The 15,746-nt window shown below is 37.3% G+C and overlaps 1 long non-coding RNA gene across 2 annotated transcripts; it reads left to right on the forward strand.

The window, feature by feature from the left end:
- Positions 1 to 460: 460 nt before the first annotated feature.
- LOC147654257 (uncharacterized) lies at positions 461 to 8,824 on the forward strand. Of its 2 annotated transcripts, none has more exons than XR_015284797.1 (3): positions 461 to 543; positions 4,424 to 6,264; positions 7,631 to 8,824. It is a non-coding gene; the product is annotated as an uncharacterized LOC147654257 (long non-coding RNA). The 2 variants fall into 2 exon arrangements; XR_015284796.1 differs by having other exon boundaries at positions 469 to 543; positions 3,732 to 6,264.
- Positions 8,825 to 15,746: the final 6,922 nt, after the last annotated feature.

Below are 15,746 nucleotides of genomic sequence, written 5' to 3' on the forward strand. Positions count from 1 at the left end.
TTTCATCAGTTTCTTTTGATCCTCATAATTTTTTATGAGGCATATTTCAGATGTGGTTGTGCATGGAAAGATTTAGACAAGACATTTAGAGCCATTTAATTGACACTGCTTTACAGGGTTTTTATTTAGTCAAATTAGAGGGCATTGCTTTAGTCTGTTTAAAGGGCCCATTATCTTGCAGCTAGCATCCAGTAATTTGTCTTACATAAACAGTTAAAGGGTGTCGGGATCTCAATATAGCAGTTTGACAGAAGTGTTAAATATAGGTATCATCTAAACTCACTGGAAATGGTGCTTGCTTTTCCTAAGGACACAGTCCAAAAGCGAACAAAAATGAAAGGGGAAAACTTCCAGCAGGCTTTCTTGGCTCAAATCATAACAACTGTGTTAATCAGAGCTTTGTTTTGCACTGCCTGCAAATTGCCTTTCAACAGTCAGTACAAAAGTTAGCAAAGCATAAGCATTCATGTGACAAGAATAACTCCCCTAGGAGTGGGAGCTGAAGCTGACCTTCTGAGGAGAGGACATTGCACAACTCCAAATGTAAGTAGTTGGGGAAGGCTTGTAGCAGGGTAATTTTTGTAAAAGGCTACAGGTATTTGGGTCTAATTTTCATGGAGAAGAACTTCATTTGTTTCTGTGCACCATGCAGCCTAAAGTGAAGAAAAAGGAAAATATCTGTTATCAGATGACTGTGGCATTTTTTATGGGAACAACACTATCTCAGATACAATTTTGTTTTTGTTTTTTCCTCAAGTCTCTGAAGCTCCTTGGTATTACCAGAAATCCCTCACCTTAGAGATTGCTCACCTTACTATTGTGAGGTCACACAAATTGATCAGAGCAGAGACACAAATAAGTATCCCACAATATACTGGGGGCAGAGGCTCAGAGTGTTCAGGAACATTTAGGCTGAGCTCCTTTCTTGTCTCTAAGCTATTGAGTGGGTTTCATAATAAGCTGAGAAAATACTATTTTTTATAATATCATAAATACAATAAAAGGTACCCACTCTGCCGAATCAAGATGAGAACAGCACTGATCCTGAACTGTCAATAAACTTGTGCATGCTTATAACAAGGCCTGCTTCTGTACTGTGATGCACCTTAATGCTTGAAAAGAAAATTTAAAATCCATAGTAAATAAAGCAAAAAGCATCCACAAGGTAATAAAAATAACATGCTCAGAGTTTGAATAAATAAAGCAAAAAAAAAAAAAAAAGCAAGCTAATAAAAATAACCTACTTAGGTTTTTATTTTATTAAAATTTAAAAAGGCATAGATAGCAAGCTAGACAAAAATGAGGCATATTGTCTGTGGTGAGGTAATTACATTTTAACAGAAGAGGTGGGAATCCCTATTCTGATTATGATGGAAGTATTCCAAGTTCCCATAATAAATTCCCTCCTCCTTTTGTGTGTGTAGTTGTTTCAGGCAGGAACTTTTCTGGAATGAAGAGATAGGCATTCAATCTAAAGCAAGTAAGATAACAGATAAATAAGAAAAACTACAATCAGAAATACAGGCTTTCAAAAGGAAAGCTGGTAGAAGTAGAAAACTGAACAAAGGAAGGCAAAATTAGTGGGTGGAGTAGTTTTACCAATTAAATGTTTTATCAATTAAAACAGCTTTCAAAATAAAAAATAATTTCTGATGGAAAACATCTAGAACCTTATTACTTGAGGAAAGAACCTACCTTCACTTCACCAAAAACTGAGTGGCATTTATAAGTAGTGCAATTTCTGCACTTCATACACCGAGTAATGTCAAAAGTAAGTCGTGTCCTGCTGATGGTCCTTTACTCCTTAAACAGTGTCTGGCTATTCTTAGGTGAAAAATAAAAACATGCTGAAAAACAGTCCCTGAATATCACCTCTGCAAGAAAGACTATCTCTTGTGCCTGAAACATATTAAAGACCAAACTGAAGAGCAGGAAGACACTTACAGCAGTAAGAGTTCAAGAGCACTTCTGTAAATCAGCTTTCTCTGAGCTACTTTCCCAAAGAGCACAATAACTTTTAAATTAGTAGTGATTAAAATATTTGGTATTTTTTTCCTTTTTGTTATAATTGATACAGGATTTTTTCCGTTCTCTCACTAAGCCACTGGAATGTTATATCAATAATGTCTTTTTAAAAAAAGCAAAAAAAAAGATGTTAAAACCTATAAATCAAACTGTACATTTATACATTTACTTGAAGTCTGAAATCTCCTTACAAACTTACTGTCTTTGATGACAATTGTTTTTTTCCGTAACAGACTTCCACTCAGAATGTGTCCCTTAGACTTTCTCTGAATACAGTACTGGATCTTCCCATGATAATTTGCAAAAGTAGGGTCTTCTTTTGGCCCCTGTTTTTGATATAGACCTTAAACTGCATTATTACCTAGTAAATTGAGCTATTGTTAGAAATTACTGGAATATGACAGCACCTGTGACAATTTCTGAGACTTTAAAATGCAGTTATAAAACCTCAGAGAAAGAGAGAGAGAAAAATCTTGTTTTTATGGAAAAAATAATTGGTGTAAAAAGGTTTACTTTTCTTTCACATTTTCATTCTGACCTCTCCCTGTGTCTTCAGCAGTGATCAGAGAGTCTTCCTGGAAAGGCATAAACCTTTCTTTGGCTAACATCACCAAAATCTGTGTGACTAAGAAAAGACTGTCTTTGCAAAGTTTCTTTTTGACAGTCAGAGGGAAAAACAGTTTTTTAGCAAAAACACTGCTGCAACTCTTTCACAGTTTACTATTCTTCTGCTGGATAGCAGGTGGCTTTCAAAACTTTGTATAAATTTCTCTTCAAAAAAAGGTGACTTGCCAATAATATTTCATTGAGTAAAATCAAATAAAAAAAATCAGAAGATTAAGATTTTTATTGCACATTTAGTTGGTCCCTGGGTACTTGTTGGTAGGAAGGAAGGAAGCAAAGTATACAGAACAAAAAAATATAATAAATGGTTAGCATGGGAAATGTCTCAGCACAACCAGAAGGCAATCTTTCTAGGATAATTTGTAAGAGTTCTGCCCTGAAAAAAATCCAGAAAATTAATTCTTTATGTTATTCTCAAGGGATTAGGGCTTACTTGGAACAGGGAGCATCCCTGCAAACTCTTTACTAGTCAATGGATTTAGGCTCCAGTGTGATCATAGAATAAATCTGTCTTTAGGTCTTGTGGTACGAGATCAAAAGGAAATCCCATGAAGGAAAGTAAGAAGCCAATTTAAACTCATTCTGTATGGTCAGTTTTGCTCAAAAGATGCTGCTTTGCTGACTTTGAAGTCTCAGGCTTTCTCCTGGAATAAGTTCCAATGCATTATCTCTTCTCCTACATGCCTGAAAATAAAAGGGTTTAAACACTGTATTGTATGCTTCAGTGCTCATTTGAAGAAATGCCAGCAAGCCTTCCTTCCTGCCCTTCCCTGCCCTCACTCTGGATAAAATTTGTATTGTGAGTTATCTGGTAGCATACAGATGCAATATCATTGGTTATTGAAACATGAAAATAAGGGATAAAAATTACTATTCTTGCTATATGCTCAGCCTTTTTGCAAACAGAACTAAGCAAATGCCTGTTTATGAAGTTGAGGGACTAAAGGTAGTGATTCTGCATTGTTAATTTTTTTATATTGCATCTTGGTTTTTATTCATGAATCCTGTGTCTTGTCTCATTTGCTTGTTAATGAAAGCTCCTATTAGAATTTTTCCAGCCTAATGATGTATTTTTTTATTAGTTCTGCAGTCTCTGGACTAAAATAGGGTGCTGTGTATGCCTTCACCACATTGTAGAAAGAGACAGGTAATGAGAAATGGCCAGCAAATGAAGAAAGAGTGAATAAGCACTGCTGCCAAGCTGACTTCACAAAAAAATTTCTCTCTTTTAAAAACCGAGTAAGGAGAAAAGTGGTACGAGTGCTACAGCTGGGGTTGTCAGAGAAAACCCACTTCAGAAAGTAAAACATACTGCAGAGATAAGGCTTTTTTTTTTCTAACTCATCAGAAAGGATGTTCCAAAAAGAAAATGCAGACCTCACCAAATAAGTAGACAAAAAGAGAGAACCATCTGTTGTATCCCTTTCCCCCTCCCCTTCAGGGGAAAGGGAAGACCTTCACAATCTGAGTCAGAAACCAACAAATAGGAGACCTATGGAAGGGGCTTTATTTCCTACCCCAGCTTGGAGAATTTAAAACAGGATGGGAAGAGAAGAACTAAAGTTAGAGGGACAGCATGAAAAAGCAATGAAATAAAAATAATTTAAAATTATGTTAGTTCCTCTTTATAGACATTTGAAGATGCTATTTATAGAGAGCAGTATTTACAAACCAGTATCAAAAAAGATATATTAGGAGATGCATCCATTGTTGCAAATTTCACAGGAAAATCGGTAATTTTGCTAAAAAATTGATATTACCTTGGGTCTATCAGTTTACAGTGAACTAATGGCATCAAAGAGTGGATTTCTGCTGAGAAAACACATTTCTTGAATGATTGAAGACCATTTGAAGATGTAGTTAATATTATGCCGTTGTCTGGAACATTCTTTAAAATCTTTAAAAATGTAGGATAATACGTATTTTCTGGAAGCAGTAGTCAAGAAAAGGGGTAATATTACTGAAGTGTGAAACAATCAATCAATGAGAACTGCTGTGAGACTGTAACCTCCATTTCACCTTGAGGCTTCTGTAGATGAAATTTCAGAGTATAATGAGATAAAATATTTTTCTTGAAGAGCTTTCAGCTTATGTCCCACAACTACAACCAGGTCCTACAGGGCAACCTGGTTTGAAGCTAATGGAACTCTGCAAGGATGTCTGAGGTCACCCCTTGCCAAGCCTCTGGGAGAAACTCAGCCTGTGTCAGGGCTGACAACAGGAGTGATGACAGTAGACAAAGCAGCCCTGAGGCAAAGTCTGAATCAAAACCAGGTCGCATGTAGAGGAATCATTGGGGTTTCACTTTTTGCATCAGCTGGGAATCTGGTCCTCAGGGAAAGAAGGGTAGTGGCAGATGGCAGAGGTTCTGTGGATAGACTTCAGAAGGGCAGCAAAACCACACAGCAATGATGAAGATCTTCGGAGTCAGAATGAGTAAAAGTGAAATACTGGATCTTGATTTGTCATACTTTTCATTCTCATCTTCATTCCCTTCTTGTACAAGCCTTTTATTTATTTTATATATTTTTTCTGTTTTTCACTCCAAGATCTATTTAAAGGTAAATACTTAGACTGATGTTAAAAAAATGTGACATCTTTCACATTGAGCTCAACTAATATGTAAAGTCCTTCAAATGATACTGCTAAAACAGCAGAAGAAATAAGTACTCTGCTGCAACGGACTTCATAAATGACAGCTCTGCAATGTGGTCAAAATCTGTGATAAGCTATTTGAAAATGAAAGTTAAAAAATGGAAAAGGGTATCTATTTTTCCTTCCAGAGTAGAGTAAATTAATATCACATTCCCATCCTTACAGAGTACTAAACAAATGGTATTCAATTAAATCAAATCTTCTTGAACCATAGATGGCTAATTGACAGGACTAACAAGCAACTATCTGCTATTACAGATCTGCATAGAATGGTCTAAAAATCTAACCTTGAATAATGTATCAAGAAAAAAAAAAAGTCCAGTATTTCAAATTATATCCAGTAGGAAGATTCCAAGGACACTGGCAAGGGCATGGAGCCTGGCAGAGCTGAGGAATCTGGTAGACAGAACACATCAGCAAAGACACTGAGTTGCTTCCTGACAATAAGCCCTTACCAGCCAGCTAAAGAGGTGAATGCAGTTGAAACCTAAATCCTTCCCTATCAGATGTTTGCCCTGAAGATAAAAATAAAAAAATATTACAGGAAAGCTATTTGAGTCTTGCATGGTGTCCTTTTCTTGTGAAGGGTTTTAAGATTCTGTCAGCAGTAATAAAGTTATCACAATCAACAATATTTATTTAATGATGGAGCTAAGGTTGCTATCAGAGGCACCTGTGAAAGTGGTTTTGGTGCTCTTAAAACTACATACAGCTAGAACAATGACCGCTTTCTCTTCTGGAGTATGCTATACATGAGGTCTGAAGCACATGGAAAGAACAGGAACACAACTTTGCAGGCACCACAAGATGCTTTTGTCAAGAGCTCACTCTATGCAGTCATACAACTGGAAATCAAGGCCTGAATGAAAAATGTGTCTGCCTCAGGATGGTACCAAAAATCTCATTGTGAACACTGGAAGCCAGGACAGAATTACAATTAACAACCAAAAAAACTGTCAGGTAAGATCTTCCTTTTTCTACATTTTTTCTCCCTCATATTAAGTCTTTATCTTTCCCTTGTGAGATTTAAACTTTAAAGACTCTTGCTTAGAGTCTGCTTCCCACACTAATTACATACGCTAAGCATCTGTCGGAATGTCCTCTGGTTATCACTGGAATTTAAACTACCACCATTCCCCACAGTATAGTAGTTAAATCTTAGTGGTTTAAGTCTATATCCCCTTGTACTTAGTATGCAGTGAACCAGTAGATACATCTGAAATATGCAGCTGAGTTCTAAACACGTCTTTTCAAATGAAATACCTCAATCTCTCTATTCAGATACATAACTTCTAATTATTGTTTGCCTGAGAATTGTCCATACAATACAAAGTCCTCTTCAGCTTTTGATTTAACTGAAAGAGAAACACCAGATCTCTGTTCAGTACTGCAGCTTAATTCTTCACATCTGTTTGATAGTCTCTGAAAGTTGTTTGCTTTCCTTTTGGAACTGCATAGTGATTAAAGAAAGCCAATTTGCTCAGAAAACTCACTGGTTTGTCTTTCAGATATCTCTGCAAATTTTATTCTGCCTTTAGAACTGCAATTCTCAAAATATTCAGTCTTGGCTTTTCTGTTTTATTCAGATACGGAAACAATCAGAGCTCTATTAATTTTCTCAATTCCAATTCTATTCCTTGGAGTTTATCTGCTTTACCTGAGCATGCAATCTTTCAAAATAAATGTTCCTAGTTACCAGCCTATCAGGCATTAGACACAACATTTTGGATTTGTTGTTCAGTTCTCCAGCTTCCCTCACTCCCAGCTTGATTCATTATCTCTGCCCTAAGCTCATTCAGGTCCTGCCATCTCACTAGCTCTTTCTATTACACTGTTATGAAATGTTGTGGTCCCTTCATTTTATTTTGTATAGGAGCTGGGCTATTACAGTGATCATATCAGTTTTTGCTTCTTGCAAGACATTTATTTTGCGTAAGATATTTGACCAAAATAATTTTTGGCGGGGGTGAAACAATATTTCCAACAAACAAGTCCCCTCTCTGTATCCCCAAATTTCTATCTTAATGGAGCCTTTTCATCTCAGCCACACAGACTCTCATGCAAAATGAAACTTAGGTATCCTAAGTCAGATTTCAAAATTTTCATACATGAATACAAAATCAAGATTTCCCAAATCAGTCACTGAGTTGATAACACATCCTAGGACCATCTGGCCTATATTAATATTGCGCTTTTTAACATTCCTGTCTTTCACAATATACTGGAATATTCTTATCCTAAAAATGTGTAAGACTGTCCTATCTCGGTTAAACCCTCTGCAAAAGCAACAGCAGCAACAACAAAAGGCATTTCTCTTTTTATCTAGCTAGAGGAGCCTGGTTGTGACTTTGTGTTCAAGGATGTCCGTCTGTCTCCCGTGTGGTCCCGTCCCAGGCAGAAGCGGGGTCCCAACGCCCGCCAGCCCCAGGGAGCCCTGCCCGTGCTCCGTGCCCGGCGCATCCGTGTGCTCCTCACACCCGCTCAGCTCCACGACGGGTGGCTTGCTTGTCAGAAGTGACCGCTTTTAGCAATAAATTTGTTTACTTAAGCCTTGGGTGGTGATCCCCAATTACATCCTGCTCTTCACAGCCCTTTCTGGAGCCATCAGAAGGAAGACAAATTAATTAAAAAGACTTAAAGTAGTTTTGAAAGTCGCTTAATCTCCTCAACAACGTAGTGACCCGCATTTTGAAAGCTCCTGAACTTTGCACTGATTAATTTTATAGTCACTCAAAAGTGGCTGTTATAAAATGAGAAATAAAGCATCACAGTAACTTTCTGGAGCTAACTTTGACGGGGTATTGCCTGGCTATATTCTGACTATATTAAACAGTTGTAGGTGTAATTGCGCTTTGCTGTTCCAGTTTCCTGTTCTTCACAGCCAGAGCTGCTTTTTTCAGTGCTGGCCTTTGGATAATGAATGACAATAATATCTGTGAAAGAATCCTAGCCTACACAGTAAAGCCCACATTAGGCTTGTTTCCATTTATATACATTTAAAATGAGTCCTATTATTTCAGCTGTAAATGGGTGCAAGAAAAAAAAAGAACCCACGGGAAAAACATATGAAAAAGCTATTTCTTCAGTTTCTTAATTGCTGAATGAATTTTAAGCTTTGTTTATGAAGTCTCCTAAATGCTTAATCTGTTCTCATTTCTTGAAAGCAGGAAGATATTTAAGGTTTAATGACACAATAAAATATTTGATAGAATACTTCTGTCTGTTAAACGTATTATCTTTTTTAATAATAAAATTTAATAGAATAGAAGAAAACCTTTCTTTCATACATTTTACGTTTACGGAAAATGATTGTTATATTCTTAAATCAGTGAGGTAGCCTGTGATTTAATGAGATCTGAGCTATGAGTGAGGTTTAATGATATTGTAAAATTGTTGTAAGATGACTGAACCACAGCTACTAGTTAAAGGCATGTTCACAAAACTGATTTCTATAATGCTGTGTATATGTGGAAAATGTTAGGTGTATAAAAGAAATAAATAAAAAGATACAAAAGCAAAATATGCTGTAATCACCACATTAATATTCATGAACAGTTAAGTCTTGGGTGAATAAAAATTTTGTGATAAAATTCAATGGATTCATGGTCCTCCCTGTCAAGATGAAATCAAGGATCCTGGAAATGCCATTTTGGACCACCACTAATAAATAAGAGGTTTGTACCACTGAGAATTCCAGCCTCACCAAAGTATTATTAGAGCTCTGAGAGAACAGAAAATGTTCTAAACACATGGGGGCTATGTAGAATTAAGAGACATAGAAAACATGGGCAGAAGAAGCCTGAGCCAGAAGAGGACAGCAAAAGGTCAGATTGTGATGCTCAAGCTGTGACAGATATTTTCTAGGCTTTGGATGGGAGGAAAAGCAATTTATGCGCTTCAAAGAGAAAAGGCATATAATGAATAGTGCATATGCTTTTTTTCCTTCAGGGGACTCTTTTTTCTCTTCCTTGGGGAGTAGAAGCTGTTGAACACAAGGGGAAGAGTTGCAGCACAAGCAAAGGTGAATTCAAGTGAATCCCTCCTCAGGTGACTACATTGTAACTGCATTGTGCCTAACTACTCTGGATTGTTCTGCTTCCTTGGTCTTTGCCTCTGCCAGGAAATAATTTGGAAATTTCTGATATGCAGAGAACTTAAAAAAATTCTCATTGGAATCTGAAATCCTCTACATTTACAGCAGAGTATCGATAGTGTTTGAATCCATATCTCTTATCACACAAGAAAGACCTAAACATTTAAATATCCTACCCTACCCATATCCTGAGGAATGAAGTGAGAGGAAGATTCTTAGGTCCTTTCAGTGAAACTGTTGTTCATCTTGGCACAGTTGAGTGTCAGAAATGAGTGGAAAGAGAGAAAATGAACCACAAGTCTAAAATGTGTTGATTGGATAACCCACCTAGAAAAGGGAGGCAAGGTAAATTCTCTGTCATTGCCTATTGAATACTTAATATAAAATCAAAATAATAAAACAATGGCAAAATTTCAGTTTTTTTCCTCCTCCTGTATCCCAAACGCTTAATTACAATTACTTTTGTGCTTATTTTCTCTTTTTCTCATCTTAGTGTGATTAATATTTATATATTCAAAGTAGAGAGATTTCCAAGAACAGCAACTGAATGTGTTTATTTTCACCCTTTCCTGACATACCAAATAGTTCATGTACAAAAAGATGTTAAAAATATGAAAGGCCTGGGTAAAAGAAGCTTTCAAGCAAAGCAGCCACCTGAATCTAAGAAGTCCTTAAGATGAGTAGTGCCCTAGATACAGTGCAATTGGCAGATGGACATGTGTGCAGACACATTTTGGACAGAGCAGAGTTCTTAGGCTTGCTCTGAGAGCACCAAACAGATGAGACCCTGCAGGCAAGGGTATGATGGCTCCAGAGAGAGAGAGATCTTTACCTCTTCCCAGGGTCAGATGACATTTTAAGAAAGCAATGGAGATTATCACAGAATCATAAAAACACAGACTGGTTTGGGTTGGAATGTACCTCAAAAATCATCTAATTGCAAGCTCCCTGCCATGGGCAGGCTGGGAGAATTAAGGTTATGTATCCAGGCTGCTTGCATTCTGCATAATTTGTAACTTTGTTTGAAGAGTGAATCAATTTTCTTAACAATCCTAAACTTTTGTTTCAGGTACCTAAGATCATTCAATTCAATGGCTCTATTCTGAGTACTTTATAATCCATCACAGCAATCACCTATAGCTGTTTGCTCTAGGTGATAGCATAGACTGCATTCAATTCACTTCCAGAAATCTTTCTCTGGGGCGGGAAAAAAATAAAAAAAAAAAATCATAGGAAATTAAGCAATGGATATCAGCTTTTCACCTTCTTGGCTGAACCACTTATTCCTAGGCCATTGAATCAGGCACTGATTTCTGCAGGACCACTGTGTCCTCCAATCTTCTATAAGATGCATTTTATCACCTACTTGCTCTAGGAATTGGTTCACTAGATACTATCCAGAAATTCCAGATAATGGCCAGATAAGGTATGCAAAATACACAGGTAGTCTTCCACCTGTTTGCTCTGTATGATGCAGAACAGGTCTCAGATGTGAGGTCTGGACCTGCCAGAATTGCTGGTAGTAGCAGTTCTGGACCCATCATTTCCATGTATTATGTTGCACAGAGGACTGGCTCCGATAGGAGGGGTAGACTATCCACCAGAACACAATATAGACTTCATGCACTCTTCTGAAAAGCAAATGTGAGCTGCAACCCACCTAGGAATAAAGACATCAGTAGTAGAATCATGGAATGGTTTGGGTTGGAAGGAACCTTTAAAGATTGTCTAGTCCAGCCCAACTGCCAGAGACAAGGATGCTTTCTACTGGAACTAGTTACTCAGCACCCTGTCCAATTTGGCCTTGAGCACTTCCAGGGATGGCCCAAATTTTCTGGGCAGCCTGTTCCTGTACCTCACCACCCTCACAGTAAAGAATTTCTGCCCAATATCTAATCTAACTCTACCAGATTCTCGATTAAAATCATTATTCCTTGACCCATAGCTACATAAAGAGTATCTTATTGTCTTCCTGTAAGCCCTTGTTATGTAGAATTATGTAGAAATTCTTGCCAGAAGGCACTGAGGAGCTGAAAACACTTGAGCTTTGGTTGAAGAAAAAAGGGTTAGATGGAGAATAGTGTATGGAGAAGGGTTCCATTTGTGCCTACTGAAGTGGGTGAGCCAGTTGCAGTTTCCAGCTCAGGTGTTGCCAGACACTGGGTCTGGAGAGCACCAGTGGCCTTAAGAGCCCTGCCTGGCCTCCTCCTGACTCTGCCCACAGCCCACAGCTGCTCCTGCAGGATGTCAGCTGTTACCCAGCAAAGCCATGTAGGGATGGTCTCCAGCTTCCAGCTGCCCATGAGCTCCCCTGAGCCAATCCCAGCTTGGCCTTGACTGATCCCAATCCTTATCCCCCAGAGCTAGGAGCAGGGGCTGTCTTGGCTGTCCTAGATGCCCTGGTCCCTGTCTGGGGCTGTGGGACCAACCCTGACTGCCAAGCCCTGCCCTGTGTCCTCGGGAGAGGAGCCCTGACAAGAGCTTCCACAGATTGCTTCAGTTTTTCCCAGATGCTTTAGTGTGACAAGACAAAAGGAAGGGGATGGTGACTCTTGTGACTTCGCAGTAAGAACATACTTTTTTCCAAGCAATAAGGTAAGAGACTTTCCATGAGTGATAGGTCAGTGGATTTACAGTCAGATTGATTGCCTCATCATTTCAACAAGAAACTATCAAGGTGTGATGGAAAATCTTTTCTTTAAAGAGCTTAACACAGAACTGATCATAATTTACAGAGGCAAGACTCAAGTTAAATTTTCAAGTAATAAGCTGCCTGTAAATATCCTCAGAGTTCATTCCAACATCAACAAACTGAAAAAATAATAGAAAAATAAAAGTCTTTCCAACATTATATACATAAAATAATAGAAAACCAGAAATCATGTCAGTAATCTTCTGTTCAGATGGCACGAATCAGAAAGGGTACACTGGTTTTCATTTCTCTGAAGCTGTTGCAGGAAAATCTCCTGCAGAAATATTCCACAGAATAAGACAGGCATTACAAGGATTATGTGAGCAACAGAGGACTCCAAAGCCATAGCCATAGACAGAAGTGATGAACAAAATATTGCATTACAAGACACAAGGTCATAACAATAATTAAAGTGTTGATAGAAAATTGGCTCAGACAACCGTGCTGTAACATACTGAATTCTTCTTCAGCAAATCCGTGTAGGAAGGCTACCAGATTATCAAGTATCTTCTGAAAGTTCACTTCAGCAGAAAAAAAAGTGTTATCTTTCCTAATACTGGTATATGGATTGCCACAATTTGCAGATTATGATCCGAGCCAAAGAGGAGACACAAAAATATCTAGGCAAGGAGCAAAATACATAATGGTAGCTGTTCTTCAGTAACTGGGAAAAAAGCCCCCAAAAACACAAAAAGGTACAAAATAAAAAAAATTTTTAAAAAAAGTAAAAAATCCCACCTCTTAAAATACTATGACCTTGCCAAAAATATTTGAGTCTGGAAGATGACCTGAGACTACAGTCTCTGATGATTTCTAATAATAATTAGTATTTCTCTAAGTGTTAGGACTAGTAAAACTTGGAACCTGGTATTGTCTTTCTTTCCTGTGATCTTAGACATTATAAAGGCTTAGTAGCTGAAGGATCTTTCCTCTATGCAACACCCTTTGCATCTGAAGATCTTTGAGACCTCTACCTCTTCAAATTTTGTCCAAATCAGAAGAAAAAAGAAATAAAACAGAATAATCAAGAAAGAACCATACTTGAGGGAACACAAAGAAGAAAAGATGATGGTACAATGGTACTCAGAGTCTTTCTGCATTTCCTTATAAGCTCATGCTTAATAAACAAAGACATTGTGAAGCTTTCTGCTTTTGGCAGGCGAGATTGCCATGTGCTAAGTACACCTTCTGCACAATAAGACAAGGATTTTACAGCCTGAGTATAATGATATTTGGTATCCTCAGGATAACCAGATAAATAGAATTTAAATCTCTTTACACTTGATCTAATAAATGGGTGAGAATTAAGACCTGGTCTCTCAGTGTCAAGGGCCAGGAACAGAAAGGATCAGAGTAATGTTCCCAACTGGAGAGCACTCAGCATATGCAAAGGCCAAGGCACAGGAGGGAAGCAGTTTGTGAGCTTTCCATGTTTTGCCTTTAATATTTATCCTTAGAGAACAAGGAAGACAAATCTTCAACCAGATCTCTTATGCTGAGTAGTGAACACAGTCATATCATCAAAGGTTTGCTACTTTAGGGTGTCTTATAGGGCAGAACCATCAATGAAAAAAAAAAAAAAAGCTGTTTTTTGTGTGTTGAAGGGAATTTAGCTTTGAGAAATTTGCTACTCTACTAACTGCAAACTCCTCCTACGCTTTTAAGAAGGGAACTTTCTCCTAGTGCCATCTGATACTGTCAGTATTACATACAGAATATAAAAGCTTAATGTGTGAGTGACCCAACTGAATTTGATTAAGATTGTAAATGTGTTAAGGTATTATTTTTTTTAACAAAAGAGTTTTAAAACTGCCTATTTGTGATCTTGCATTGATTTACAGCATTTTAAGGAAACAAAACCTTTCTTGAAAAAAAAGTCAGACTGCTTGAAATAAGACAAAAAGACTTAAATATCCATAAATTCTTCAGCATTCAGAATGGAGGGAAGTAAGCTTTGTTGCTAGGAGACAGTGACTAGAAGGAGAGATTGCTTTGTTTCAAAGATTAGAATCTGTAAGCAAAATACTTAGCAGATAAAATAGCTATATATGAGTTCAGTGCAGACCAGGTGAAGTATGAGGCAAGTACTAGAAAGCTTATGAGAAGAGCAAATCTTAAAATACTCTTCAGCTATCTTGGCATAATGGCCTGATAAAAGAAGCTCCTTATTTGCCTGCTAATAATTAGGATGACATTTCAGTTGAGATATGAATTAAAGAATAAATATTGATGAATATGTCAAGAGACTGTGATTTACTTTTGGTATTTACATGGTACTAATTTGTAGGTCTCTGAGTTTTTAAATGAATACCAATAAAACATGTTGCATCTATAGAGAAAGCATGCTGGTTGCAGAGAAAAGAGGGAATTATTCTCAGTTATATCAGATTTGCCAAGTACCTTCCAATAAAGAAAAGAAGTTTGAAAACTTTGAAGTTTTTCCTGTCTACACAACACAAAGATCTTTACACTATTTATATAAAATTTTGACTTTCTAAAATTGTAATTTAAAATGTTAAAAGCTAATTGAGAATTAATAATGCATTTTATTTTGTCTTGAAAAAAACAAGCTCATGGTTTTTGAGGGCTTTTTTGAGTGGAAAAAGGTGTTATTTTAATTAAAATGTTTCAGTTCTTCCACTTCAGTGTGATTCAATGAATGCAGAGGCAGAGCTTTCATGGGATATTAACTATAGAATTAATTTTAAAATCCCAATATCCTTAGTTTGGTAGCTGTGACACATCTCGTGCTGGTGTCCACACCACTTTGTGGCAGGAAATTTTAGATATCCAGGCCCACAGAATATGTGTGGGAACCCTGTATATAGGCATATGTAATTAAGTATTTCTAAAGTTGAAATATTTTGAATTATTAAAATATTATGAAAATAATTTGATATAAAGTTTTGTTGAAAAATTGCATTGCTCCTGAAATGTCAGAACAAATATTTTGCTTAATTGTAATTAGGTGGCATTTTTTCACTCCTCCATCATTCTCAGTTTCCATCTGACATTTCGGATATTTCGCTGGACGATATTAGAGAGGTGTTTGTTCTAAAGATATAGTGAGAAAACTTGTTCATATATGAAAACGCTCCTGAAAGAGCAAAATAAAACCCCAGCGTGGCATATGACTTCCCTCGTGCAGTCAGTCATCCTGAAGCATCAGGGTGGTTACTCATGTTTTCTGGTGGGTGGACACCCTTCTGCAATTTCTCCTTCCCTGCCAAGCCAGCCTGCTCAACACATCAGCCAGACAGCTACACAGAGGCCCCCTCATGGAAGAGTCACTTGGAGATTTTAACTTTGCAGTGTCGAGCCCTTGTTCACAGCAAGCCAGATGATCTTCCAGCACCACATGGTAGTCTGGTAGCTCATTTTCAGTTGTGTTGTTGTACAAGGTGAAATCGTAGCTTCTCTTTGAGTTGTTGTACTTACATCCCCATCTACCTTTTGGAAAATACTTTCAAGTTCCCATTAAGTTGAATAATGGAGATGATTTAAGACTAGTTGCATTTACATTTAGTATTCTTTAATCCTTTCCTATCCTTTAGCATTGTTTTTAGAATGTTACCAATTGAGAAATACCAATATTGAAAAAAAAACCAGAACTAACACAAATTTAAATTCTCTGCATTAGTGAAAATCAGAGATCTA

The sequence above is a fragment of the Cyanistes caeruleus genome, chromosome 3 (assembly GCF_971803275.1).
Source record: "Cyanistes caeruleus chromosome 3, bCyaCae1.hap1.1, whole genome shotgun sequence".
Lineage (NCBI taxonomy): Eukaryota > Metazoa > Chordata > Aves > Passeriformes > Paridae > Cyanistes > Cyanistes caeruleus.